The sequence below is a fragment of the Sturnus vulgaris genome, unplaced genomic scaffold (genome assembly GCF_052056855.1).
Source record: "Sturnus vulgaris isolate bStuVul1 unplaced genomic scaffold, bStuVul1.hap1 Scaffold_156, whole genome shotgun sequence".
Taxonomy (NCBI): domain Eukaryota; kingdom Metazoa; phylum Chordata; class Aves; order Passeriformes; family Sturnidae; genus Sturnus; species Sturnus vulgaris.
This window is the reverse complement of record NW_028276073.1, coordinates 1,092,528-1,103,249: the sequence shown is the minus strand read 5'-3', so window position 1 is coordinate 1,103,249 and position 10,722 is coordinate 1,092,528.

The following is a 10,722-nucleotide window of genomic DNA, read 5'->3' as shown; positions in this document are numbered from 1 at the left end:
TACCCAGGGCATGCTGCGGACACCAGGTCTACCCAGCCATGAAACGGGCAACAGGTCTACTCACGGCTTGCTGCGGACACCAGGTCTACCAAGGGCATGCTGCGGACACCAGGTCTACCCAGCCATGAATCGGGCAACAGGTCTACTCACGGCTTGCTGCGGACACCAGGTCTACCCAGCCATGAAACGGGCAACAGGTCTACCAAGCTGCGGACACCAGGTCTACCCAGGGCATGCTGCGGACACCAGGTCTACCCACGGCTTGCTGCGGACAACAGGTCTACCCAGGCATGAATCGGGCAACAGGTCTACCAAGCTGCGGACACCAGGTCTACCCAGGGCATGCTGCGGACACCAGGTCTACCCACGGCTTGCTGCGGACAACAGGTCTACCAACTCAATGCTGCGGACAACAGGTCTACCCAGCCATGAAACGGGCAACAGGTCTACCAAGCTGCGGACACCAGGTCTACCCACGGCTTGCTGCGGACACCAGGTCTACCCAGCCATGAAACGGGCAACAGGTCTACCAAGCTGCGGACACCAGGTCTACCCAGGGCATGCTGCGGACACCAGGTCTACCCAGCCATGAAACGGGCAACAGGTCTACTCACGGCTTGCTGCGGACACCAGGTCTACCCAGCCATGAAACGGGCAACAGGTCTACTCACTCAATGCTGCGGACACCAGGTCTACCCAGCCATGAAACGGGCAACAGGTCTACCAACTCAATGCTGCGGACAACAGGTCTACCCAGCCATGAAACGGGCAACAGGTCTACCAAGCTGCGGACACCAGGTCTACCCACGGCTTGCTGCGGACAACAGGTCTACCCAGGCATGAATCGGGCAACAGGTCTACCAAGCTGCGGACACCAGGTCTACCCACGGCTTGCTGCGGACAACAGGTCTACCCAGCCATGAAACGGGCAACAGGTCTACCAAGCTGCGGACACCAGGTCTACCCACGGCTTGCTGCGGACAACAGGTCTACCCAGCCATGAAACGGGCAACAGGTCTACTCACGGCTTGCTGCGGACACCAGGTCTACCCAGCCATGAATCGGGCAACAGGTCTACCAAGCTGCGGACAACAGGTCTACCCAGCCATGAAACGGGCAACAGGTCTACCAACTCAATGCTGCGGACAACAGGTCTACCCAGCCATGAAACGGGCAACAGGTCTACCAAGCTGCGGACACCAGGTCTACCCAGGGTATGCAGCGGACACCAGGTCTACCAACTCAATGCTGCGGACAACAGGTCTACCCAGCCATGAAACGGGCAACAGGTCTACCAAGCTGCGGACACCAGGTCTACCCACGGCTTGCTGCGGACACCAGGTCTACCCAGCCATGAAACGGGCAACAGGTCTACCCACTCAATGCTGCGGACAACAGGTCTACCCAGCCATGAAACGGGCAACAGGTCTACCAAGCTGCGGACACCAGGTCTACCCAGGGCATGCTGCGGACAACAGGTCTACCCAGCCATGAAACGGGCAACCGGTCTACTCACGGCTTGCTGCGGACAACAGGTCTACCCAGCCATGAAACGGGCAACAGGTCTACCAAGCTGCGGACACCAGGTCTACCCAGGGCATGCTGCGGACACCAGGTCTACCCAGCCATGAAACGGGCAACAGGTCTACCAAGCTGCGGACAACAGGTCTACCCAGCCATGAAACGGGCAACAGGTCTACCAAGCTGCGGACACCAGGTCTACCCAGCCTTGAAACGGGCAACAGGTCTACCAAGCTGCGGACACCAGGTCTACCCAGGGCATGCTGCGGACACCAGGTCTACCCAGCCATGAAACGGGCAACAGGTCTACTCACGGCTTGCTGCGGACACCAGGTCTACCCAGCCATGAAACGGGCAATAGGTCTACCAAGCTGCGGACACCAGGTCTACCCAGGGCATGCTGCGGACAACAGGTCTACCCAGCCATGAATCGGGCAACAGGTCTACTCACGGCTTGCTGCGGACACCAGGTCTACCCAGCCATGAAACGGGCAACAGGTCTACCAAGCTGCGGACACCAGGTCTACCCAGGGCATGCTGCGGACACCAGGTCTACCCACGGCTTGCTGCGGACACCAGGTCTACCCAGGCATGAATCGGGCAACAGGTCTACCAAGCTGCGGACACCAGGTCTACCCAGGGCATGCTGCGGACACCAGGTCTACCCACGGCTTGCTGCGGACAACAGGTCTACCAACTCAATGCTGCGGACAACAGGTCTACCCAGCCATGAAACGGGCAACAGGTCTACCAAGCTGCGGACACCAGGTCTACCCACGGCTTGCTGCGGACAACAGGTCTACCCAGCCATGAAACGGGCAACAGGTCTACCAAGCTGCGGACACCAGGTCTACCCAGGGCATGCTGCGGACACCAGGTCTACCCAGCCATGAAACGGGCAACAGGTCTACTCACGGCTTGCTGCGGACACCAGGTCTACCCAGCCATGAAACGGGCAACAGGTCTACTCACTCAATGCTGCGGACACCAGGTCTACCCACGGCTTGCTGCGGACAACAGGTCTACCCAGCCATGAAACGGGCAACAGGTCTACCAAGCTGCGGACACCAGGTCTACCCAGGGCATGCTGCGGACACCAGGTCTACCCACGGCTTGCTGCGGACAACAGGTCTACCAACTCAATGCTGCGGACAACAGGTCTACCCAGCCATGAAACGGGCAACAGGTCTACCAAGCTGCGGACACCAGGTCTACCCAGGGCATGCTGCGGACACCAGGTCTACCCAGCCATGAAACGGGCAACAGGTCTACTCACGGCTTGCTGCGGACACCAGGTCTACCCAGCCATGAAACGGGCAACAGGTCTACTCACTCAATGCTGCGGACACCAGGTCTACCCAGCCATGAAACGGGCAACAGGTCTACCAACTCAATGCTGCGGACAACAGGTCTACCCAGCCATGAAACGGGCAACAGGTCTACCAAGCTGCGGACACCAGGTCTACCCACGGCTTGCTGCGGACAACAGGTCTACCCAGGCATGAATCGGGCAACAGGTCTACCAAGCTGCGGACACCAGGTCTACCCACGGCTTGCTGCGGACAACAGGTCTACCCAGCCATGAAACGGGCAACAGGTCTACCAAGCTGCGGACACCAGGTCTACCCAGGGCATGCTGCGGACACCAGGTCTACCCAGCCATGAAACGGGCAACAGGTCTACCAAGCTGCGGACACCAGGTCTACCCAGGGCATGCTGCGGACACCAGGTCTACCCAGCCATGAAACGGGCAACAGGTCTACCAAGCTGCGGACACCAGGTCTACCCACGGCTTGCTGCGGACAACAGGTCTACCCAGCCATGAAACGGGCAACAGGTCTACTCACGGCTTGCTGCGGACACCAGGTCTACCCAGCCATGAATCGGGCAACAGGTCTACCAAGCTGCGGACAACAGGTCTACCCAGCCATGAAACGGGCAACAGGTCTACCAACTCAATGCTGCGGACAACAGGTCTACCCAGCCATGAAACGGGCAACAGGTCTACCAAGCTGCGGACACCAGGTCTACCCAGGGCATGCTGCGGACACCAGGTCTACGCAGCCATGAAACGGGCAACAGGTCTACCAAGCTGCGGACACCAGGTCTACCCACGGCTTGCTGCGGACAACAGGTCTACCCAGCCATGAAACGGGCAACAGGTCTACTCACGGCTTGCTGCGGACACCAGGTCTACCCAGCCATGAATCGGGCAACAGGTCTACCAAGCTGCGGACAACAGGTCTACCCAGCCATGAAACGGGCAACAGGTCTACCAACTCAATGCTGCGGACAACAGGTCTACCCAGCCATGAAACGGGCAACAGGTCTACCAAGCTGCGGACACCAGGTCTACCCAGGGTATGCAGCGGACACCAGGTCTACCAACTCAATGCTGCGGACACCAGGTCTACCCAGCCATGAAACGGGCAACAGGTCTACCAAGCTGCGGACACCAGGTCTACCCACGGCTTGCTGCGGACAACAGGTCTACCCAGCCATGAAACGGGCAACAGGTCTACTCACGGCTTGCTGCGGACACCAGGTCTACCCAGCCATGAAACGGGCAACAGGTCTACCAAGCTGCGGACACCAGGTCTACCCAGGGCATGCTGCGGACACCAGGTCTACCCAGCCATGAAACGGGCAACAGGTCTACTCACGGCTTGCTGCGGACACCAGGTCTACCCAGCCATGAATCGGGCAACAGGTCTACCAAGCTGCGGACAACAGGTCTACCCAGCCATGAAACGGGCAACAGGTCTACCAACTCAATGCTGCGGACAACAGGTCTACCCAGCCATGAAACGGGCAACAGGTCTACCAAGCTGCGGACACCAGGTCTACCCAGGGTATGCAGCGGACACCAGGTCTACCAACTCAATGCTGCGGACAACAGGTCTACCCAGGCATGAATCGGGCAACAGGTCTACCAAGCTGCGGACACCAGGTCTACCCACGGCTTGCTGCGGACACCAGGTCTACCCAGCCATGAAACGGGCAACAGGTCTACCCACTCAATGCTGCGGACAACAGGTCTACCCAGCCATGAAACGGGCAACAGGTCTACCAAGCTGCGGACACCAGGTCTACCCAGGGCATGCTGCGGACACCAGGTCTACCCAGGCATGAAACGGGCAACAGGTCTACCAAGCTGCGGACACCAGGTCTACCCAGGGCATGCTGCGGACACCAGGTCTACCCAGCCATGAAACGGGCAACAGGTCTACTCACGGCTTGCTGCGGACACCAGGTCTACCCCGCCATGAAACGGGCAACAGGTCTACCAAGCTGCGGACAACAGGTCTACCCAGCCATGAAACGGGCAACAGGTCTACCAAGCTGCGGACACCAGGTCTACCCAGGGCATGCTGCGGACACCAGGTCTACCAACTCAATGCTGCGGACAACAGGTCTACCCAGCCATGAAACGGGCAACAGGTCTACCAAGCTGCGGACACCAGGTCTACCCAGGGCATGCTGCGGACACCAGGTCTACCAACTCAATGCTGCGGACAACAGGTCTACCCAGCCATGAAACGGGCAACAGGTCTACCAAGCTGCGGACACCAGGTCTACCCAGGGCATGCTGCGGACACCAGGTCTACCAACTCAATGCTGCGGACAACAGGTCTACCCAGCCATGAATCGGGCAACAGGTCTACCAAGCTGCGGACACCAGGTCTACCCAGGGCATGCTGCGGACACCAGGTCTACCCAGCCATGAAACGGGCAACAGGTCTACTCACGGCTTGCTGCGGACACCAGGTCTACCCAGCCATGAAACGGGCAACAGGTCTACCAAGCTGCGGACAACAGGTCTACCCAGCCATGAAACGGGCAACAGGTCTACCCACTCAATGCTGCGGACACCAGGTCTACCCAGGGCATGCTGCGGACACCAGGTCTACCAACTCAATGCTGCGGACAACAGGTCTACCCAGGCATGAATCGGGCAACAGGTCTACCAGGCTGCGGACACCAGGTCTACCCACGGCTTGCTGCGGACACCAGGTCTACCCAGCCATGAAACGGGCAACAGGTCTACCAAGCTGCGGACACCAGGTCTACCCAGGGCATGCTGCGGACACCAGGTCTACCCAGCCATGAAACGGGCAACAGGTCTACTCACGGCTTGCTGCGGACACCAGGTCTACCCAGGCATGAATCGGGCAACAGGTCTACCAAGCTGCGGACACCAGGTCTACCCAGGGCATGCTGCGGACACCAGGTCTACCCAGCCATGAAACGGGCAACAGGTCTACTCACGGCTTGCTGCGGACACCAGGTCTACCCAGCCATGAAACGGGCAACAGGTCTACCAAGCTGCGGACACCAGGTCTACCCAGGGCATGCTGCGGACACCAGGTCTACCAACTCAATGCTGCGGACAACAGGTCTACCCAGCCATGAAACGGGCAACAGGTCTACCAAGCTGCGGACACCAGGTCTACCCAGGGCATGCTGCGGACACCAGGTCTACCAACTCAATGCTGCGGACAACAGGTCTACCCAGCCATGAATCGGGCAACAGGTCTACCAAGCTGCGGACACCAGGTCTACCCAGGGCATGCTGCGGACACCAGGTCTACCCAGCCATGAAACGGGCAACAGGTCTACCAAGCTGCGGACACCAGGTCTACCCAGGGCATGCTGCGGACACCAGGTCTACCCAGCCATGAAACGGGCAACAGGTCTACTCACGGCTTGCTGCGGACACCAGGTCTACCCAGCCATGAAACGGGCAACAGGTCTACCAAGCTGCGGACACCAGGTCTACCCAGGGCATGCTGCGGACACCAGGTCTACCCAGCCATGAAACGGGCAACAGGTCTACTCACGGCTTGCTGCGGACACCAGGTCTACCCAGCCATGAAACGGGCAACAGGTCTACCAAGCTGCGGACACCAGGTCTACCCAGGGCATGCTGCGGACACCAGGTCTACCAACTCAATGCTGCGGACAACAGGTCTACCCAGCCATGAAACGGGCAACAGGTCTACCAAGCTGCGGACACCAGGTCTACCCAGGGCATGCTGCGGACACCAGGTCTACCAACTCAATGCTGCGGACAACAGGTCTACCCAGCCATGAATCGGGCAACAGGTCTACCAAGCTGCGGGCACCAGGTCTACCCACGGCTTGCTGCGGACAACAGGTCTACCCAGCCATGAAACGGGCAACAGGTCTACCAAGCTGCGGACACCAGGTCTACCCAGGGCATGCTGCGGACACCAGGTCTACCCAGCTATGAAACGGGCAACAGGTCTACTCACGGCTTGCTGCGGACACCAGGTCTACCCAGCCATGAAACGGGCAACAGGTCTACCAAGCTGCGGACACCAGGTCTACCCAGGGCATGCTGCGGACACCAGGTCTACCCAGCCATGAAACGGGCAACAGGTCTACTCACGGCTTGCTGCGGACACCAGGTCTACCCAGCCATGAAACGGGCAACAGGTCTACCAAGCTGCGGACACCAGGTCTACCCAGGGCATGCTGCGGACACCAGGTCTACCCAGCCATGAAACGGGCAACAGGTCTACCAAGCTGCGGACACCAGGTCTACCCAGGGCATGCTGCGGACACCAGGTCTACCCACGGCTTGCTGCGGACAACAGGTCTACCCAGGGCATGAATCGGGCAACAGGTCTACCAAGCTGCGGACACCAGGTCTACCCAGGGCATGCTGCGGACACCAGGTCTACCCACGGCTTGCTGCGGACAACCGGTCTACCCACGGCTTGCTGCGGACAACAGGTCTACCCACTCCAAGCTGCGGACACCAGGTCTAACTACTCCATTACGCGGACAACAGGTCTACCCACTCCATGCGGCGGACAACATGTCTACCCGCTCCATGCTGCGGACACCAGGTCTGCCCACGCCGTGATGCGGACCACAGGTCTACCTTCGCCATGCTGCACGCAGCCCGGGTCGCACCGGAGCTAGGTAGACCCGGTCGCCGCGGCCGTCGCAGCGCCCTCGCCCTCGACGGCGGACCCACGCCGCCGGTCCCGGAGGCGGGTAGACCTGGTCGCCGCGGCCACGGCGGCCGCCCATCCCGGAGCCCAGTAGACCTGGCCGCCGCGGGACCGGCCAAGTTTCCCGGAGTCGTGTAGACCTGGTCGTCGCGGCCACGGCCGCCGCCGCTGCGCCTTCGCCGGCGACGGCGGTCCCACGCCACCGGCCCCGGAGCCGCGTCGACCTGGCCGCCGCGGGACGGGCCACGTTTCGCGGATCCGGGTAGACGAGGCATCCTTGTACCATCTCGGAGCCGGGGAAACCCCACAGCCTCTTAACGCTCCGGAGCCCAAGTGCTCCAGCAGCCTTGCCCCGCCCGGCAGAATCGATTTCAAGACCAAGACATATTTTCGACAACATTTTATTTCATCATTTCATTTCATTTCTTTTCATTTCATTTTATTATTTTATTTTATTTCGTTTTGTTTTGTTTTGTTTTGTTTTGATTTGATTTGATTTGTTTCATTTCCTCTTTGCCTTTTTTGAATGATTGCCTCTTCTATTTACTCGGAAAGAAAATCTTTTCCGGAAAACAAAACTCTTGCCAAATCTTATTTGTGATCCCTTTGGGCCCACAGCCGAGCTGACGGAGGGCCTGTGCCCGGTTCTCGCCCTGCTGACACACTGACCCCCCCAAACGGCGTCCTCCCTACCCCACGCCTCCTCCCCCGTCCCCCAGAGACCCTACCTACAGAGCCCCCCCCCCCACAAAACAGAACCTCACGGGCCGCAGCACAGCCAGGGGAAGCACGTACGTGCAGCGAAACTCGGCCCAAAGCCGCCGCGCCCTGGCACAACTCGCCCTGCCCCTTCCCGCCCCACGGAGGCGGCTGCATCGAGGCGACCGGCGCCGCCGTCGGCAAGCGGGTGGCCGCTTTCGGGCCGGTTCTTCCGCGGAAGGTCTGCAGAGCTCTTGGGGCCTCGGCGCGGGTTTGGGGGGCCGTGAGGGCTCGCTGTCGAGGCGCCCGGGGCCGGCACGAAGCCGCCTGCCCTCTCCCTGTCCCTGCCCCGTCTTCCGCAGCCACCCATTAACGCTGGGGGCGAGCCCGCCCTCCGCCATCAACCTCCCATGCAGCGCTTTCAGACTTTCCCCGCCCCTGCCCATTGTCGGCTGGGGGCGCCCTGCCCCCCGCCGTCAGCCTCCCTGGCAGCGCTTTCAGACTCTCTCGGGCCCCTGCCCATTGTCGGCTGGGGGCGCCCCGCCCCCCGCCCTCAGCCTCCCTGGCAGCGCTTTCAGACTGCCTCGGGCCCTGCCCATTGTCGGTTGGGGGCGCCCCGCCCCCCGCCCTCAGCCTCCCTGGCAGCGCTTTCAGACTGCCTCGGGCCCTGCCCATTGTCGGTTGGGGGCGACCCCGCCCTCCGCCATCAGCCTCCCTGGCAGCACTTTCAGCCTCTTCCTGCCCCCGCCCACGGTCCCACCGGGCAGTTTACACGGCGGCGGCGGGAGGCTGATGCCGAGGTCGGCAGGCGGAGAGCCTGGTGCACAAGCAGGGATGGCGGCGGGATGATTGGCGCCGTCTGTCCCTGGTCAAAGAAGCTCTCTGTTCAGCTTTCTCGGAGCCTTTTGCTTTGGTGGCGTTCCTTCCTCCTCCGCCCCGGCGCCGCTCAAGCCTGCGGCAGGGCGGCAGCGCGGCGGGCGGGCGGCCGGGGGGAGGGGGGAGGGGGGGGGGAGGGAGGGAGCGCGCGAGCGAGCGAGCGAGCGCGCTGCAGAAATGAAGCCCGGAGCAGGGCCGCGGTCCATTCGAGCACGGGGAGGGGGCGCGACAACGCTGCCTGCTCCTGTCGGGGAGCGCTTGGGGAAGTGGGGTGCCGGCACCATGACGGCGGAGCGGACAGGGGCCGCGGCTGGGGAAGAGGCCGGCGGAGCTCGCCAGTGGATGCTGGCGCACGGAGCCGGCAGGGACACCTGGGCACGGCTGGGACCGAAAGTCGCCCGCCTTCACGCCCCGCCTTTCGCCGGGGGGAAGAAGACGCGAGAGCAGGGCTGCCTGCTGGGCTGCCAGTGCCCGCGGTCATGCCGGACGTGCAGGCCGACCGCCGAAGGCGTGCTCGCCGCTGCAGAGACGACAAGGGGGCCGCGCGTCCGATGGAAGAGACGGGGCGCCATCGCGCGGCGGCCGGGCTGCAAGGCCGGCCGACGGTAACAGGACTACCACGCCGCGGGCGGCCAGAGACAAAGACCGGCCGAGGGCAACAGGTCTACCCAGCATTAGGCCGGCCGGTACCAGGGCCGGCCGAGGGCAACAGTTCTACCCAGCATTAGGCCAGCCGGAAAGACGGCCGGCAGAGGGCAACAGGTCTACCCAGCATTCGGCCGTCAGGTACAAAGGCCGGCCGAGGGCAACAGGTCTACCCAGCATTCGGCTGGCCGGTAACACGGCGGGCCGAGGGCAACAGGTCTACCCAGCATTAGGCCGGCCGGTAACACTGCCGGCCGAGGGCAACAGGTCTACCCAGCATTCGGCCGCCACGTCCAAAGGCCGGCCGAGGGCAACAGGTCTACCCAGCATTCGGCCGCCACGTCCAAAGGCCGGCCGAGGGCAACAGGTCTACCCAGCATTAGGCCGCCACGTCCAAAGGCCGGCCGAGGGCAACAGGTCTACCCAGCATTCGGCCGCCACGTACAAAGGCCGGCCGAGGGCAACAGGTCTACCCAGCATTCGGCCGCCACGTCCAAAGGCCGGCCGAGGGCAACAGGTCTACCCAGCATTCGGCCGCCACGTCCAAAGGCCGGCCGAGGGCAACAGGTCTACCCAGCATTCGGCCGCCACGTCCAAAGGCCGGCCGAGGGCAACAGGTCTACCCAGCATTCGGCCGCCACGTCCAAAGGCCGGCCGAGGGCAACAGGTCTACCCAGCATTAGGCCGCCACGTCCAAAGGCCGGCCGAGGGCAACAGGTCTACCCAGCATTAGGCCGGCCGGCAGAGGGCAACAGGTCTACCCAGCATTCGGCCGTCAGGTACAAAGGCCGGCCGAGGGCAACAGGTCTACCCAGCATTCGGCCGCCACGTCCAAAGGCCGGCCGAGGGCAACAGGTCTACCCAGCATTCGGCCGTCAGGTACAAAGGCCGGCCGAGGGCAACAGGTCTACCCAGCATTCGGCTGGCCGGTAACACGGCGGGCCGAGGGCAACAGGTCTACCCAGCATTAGGCCGGCCGGTAACACTGCCGGCCGAG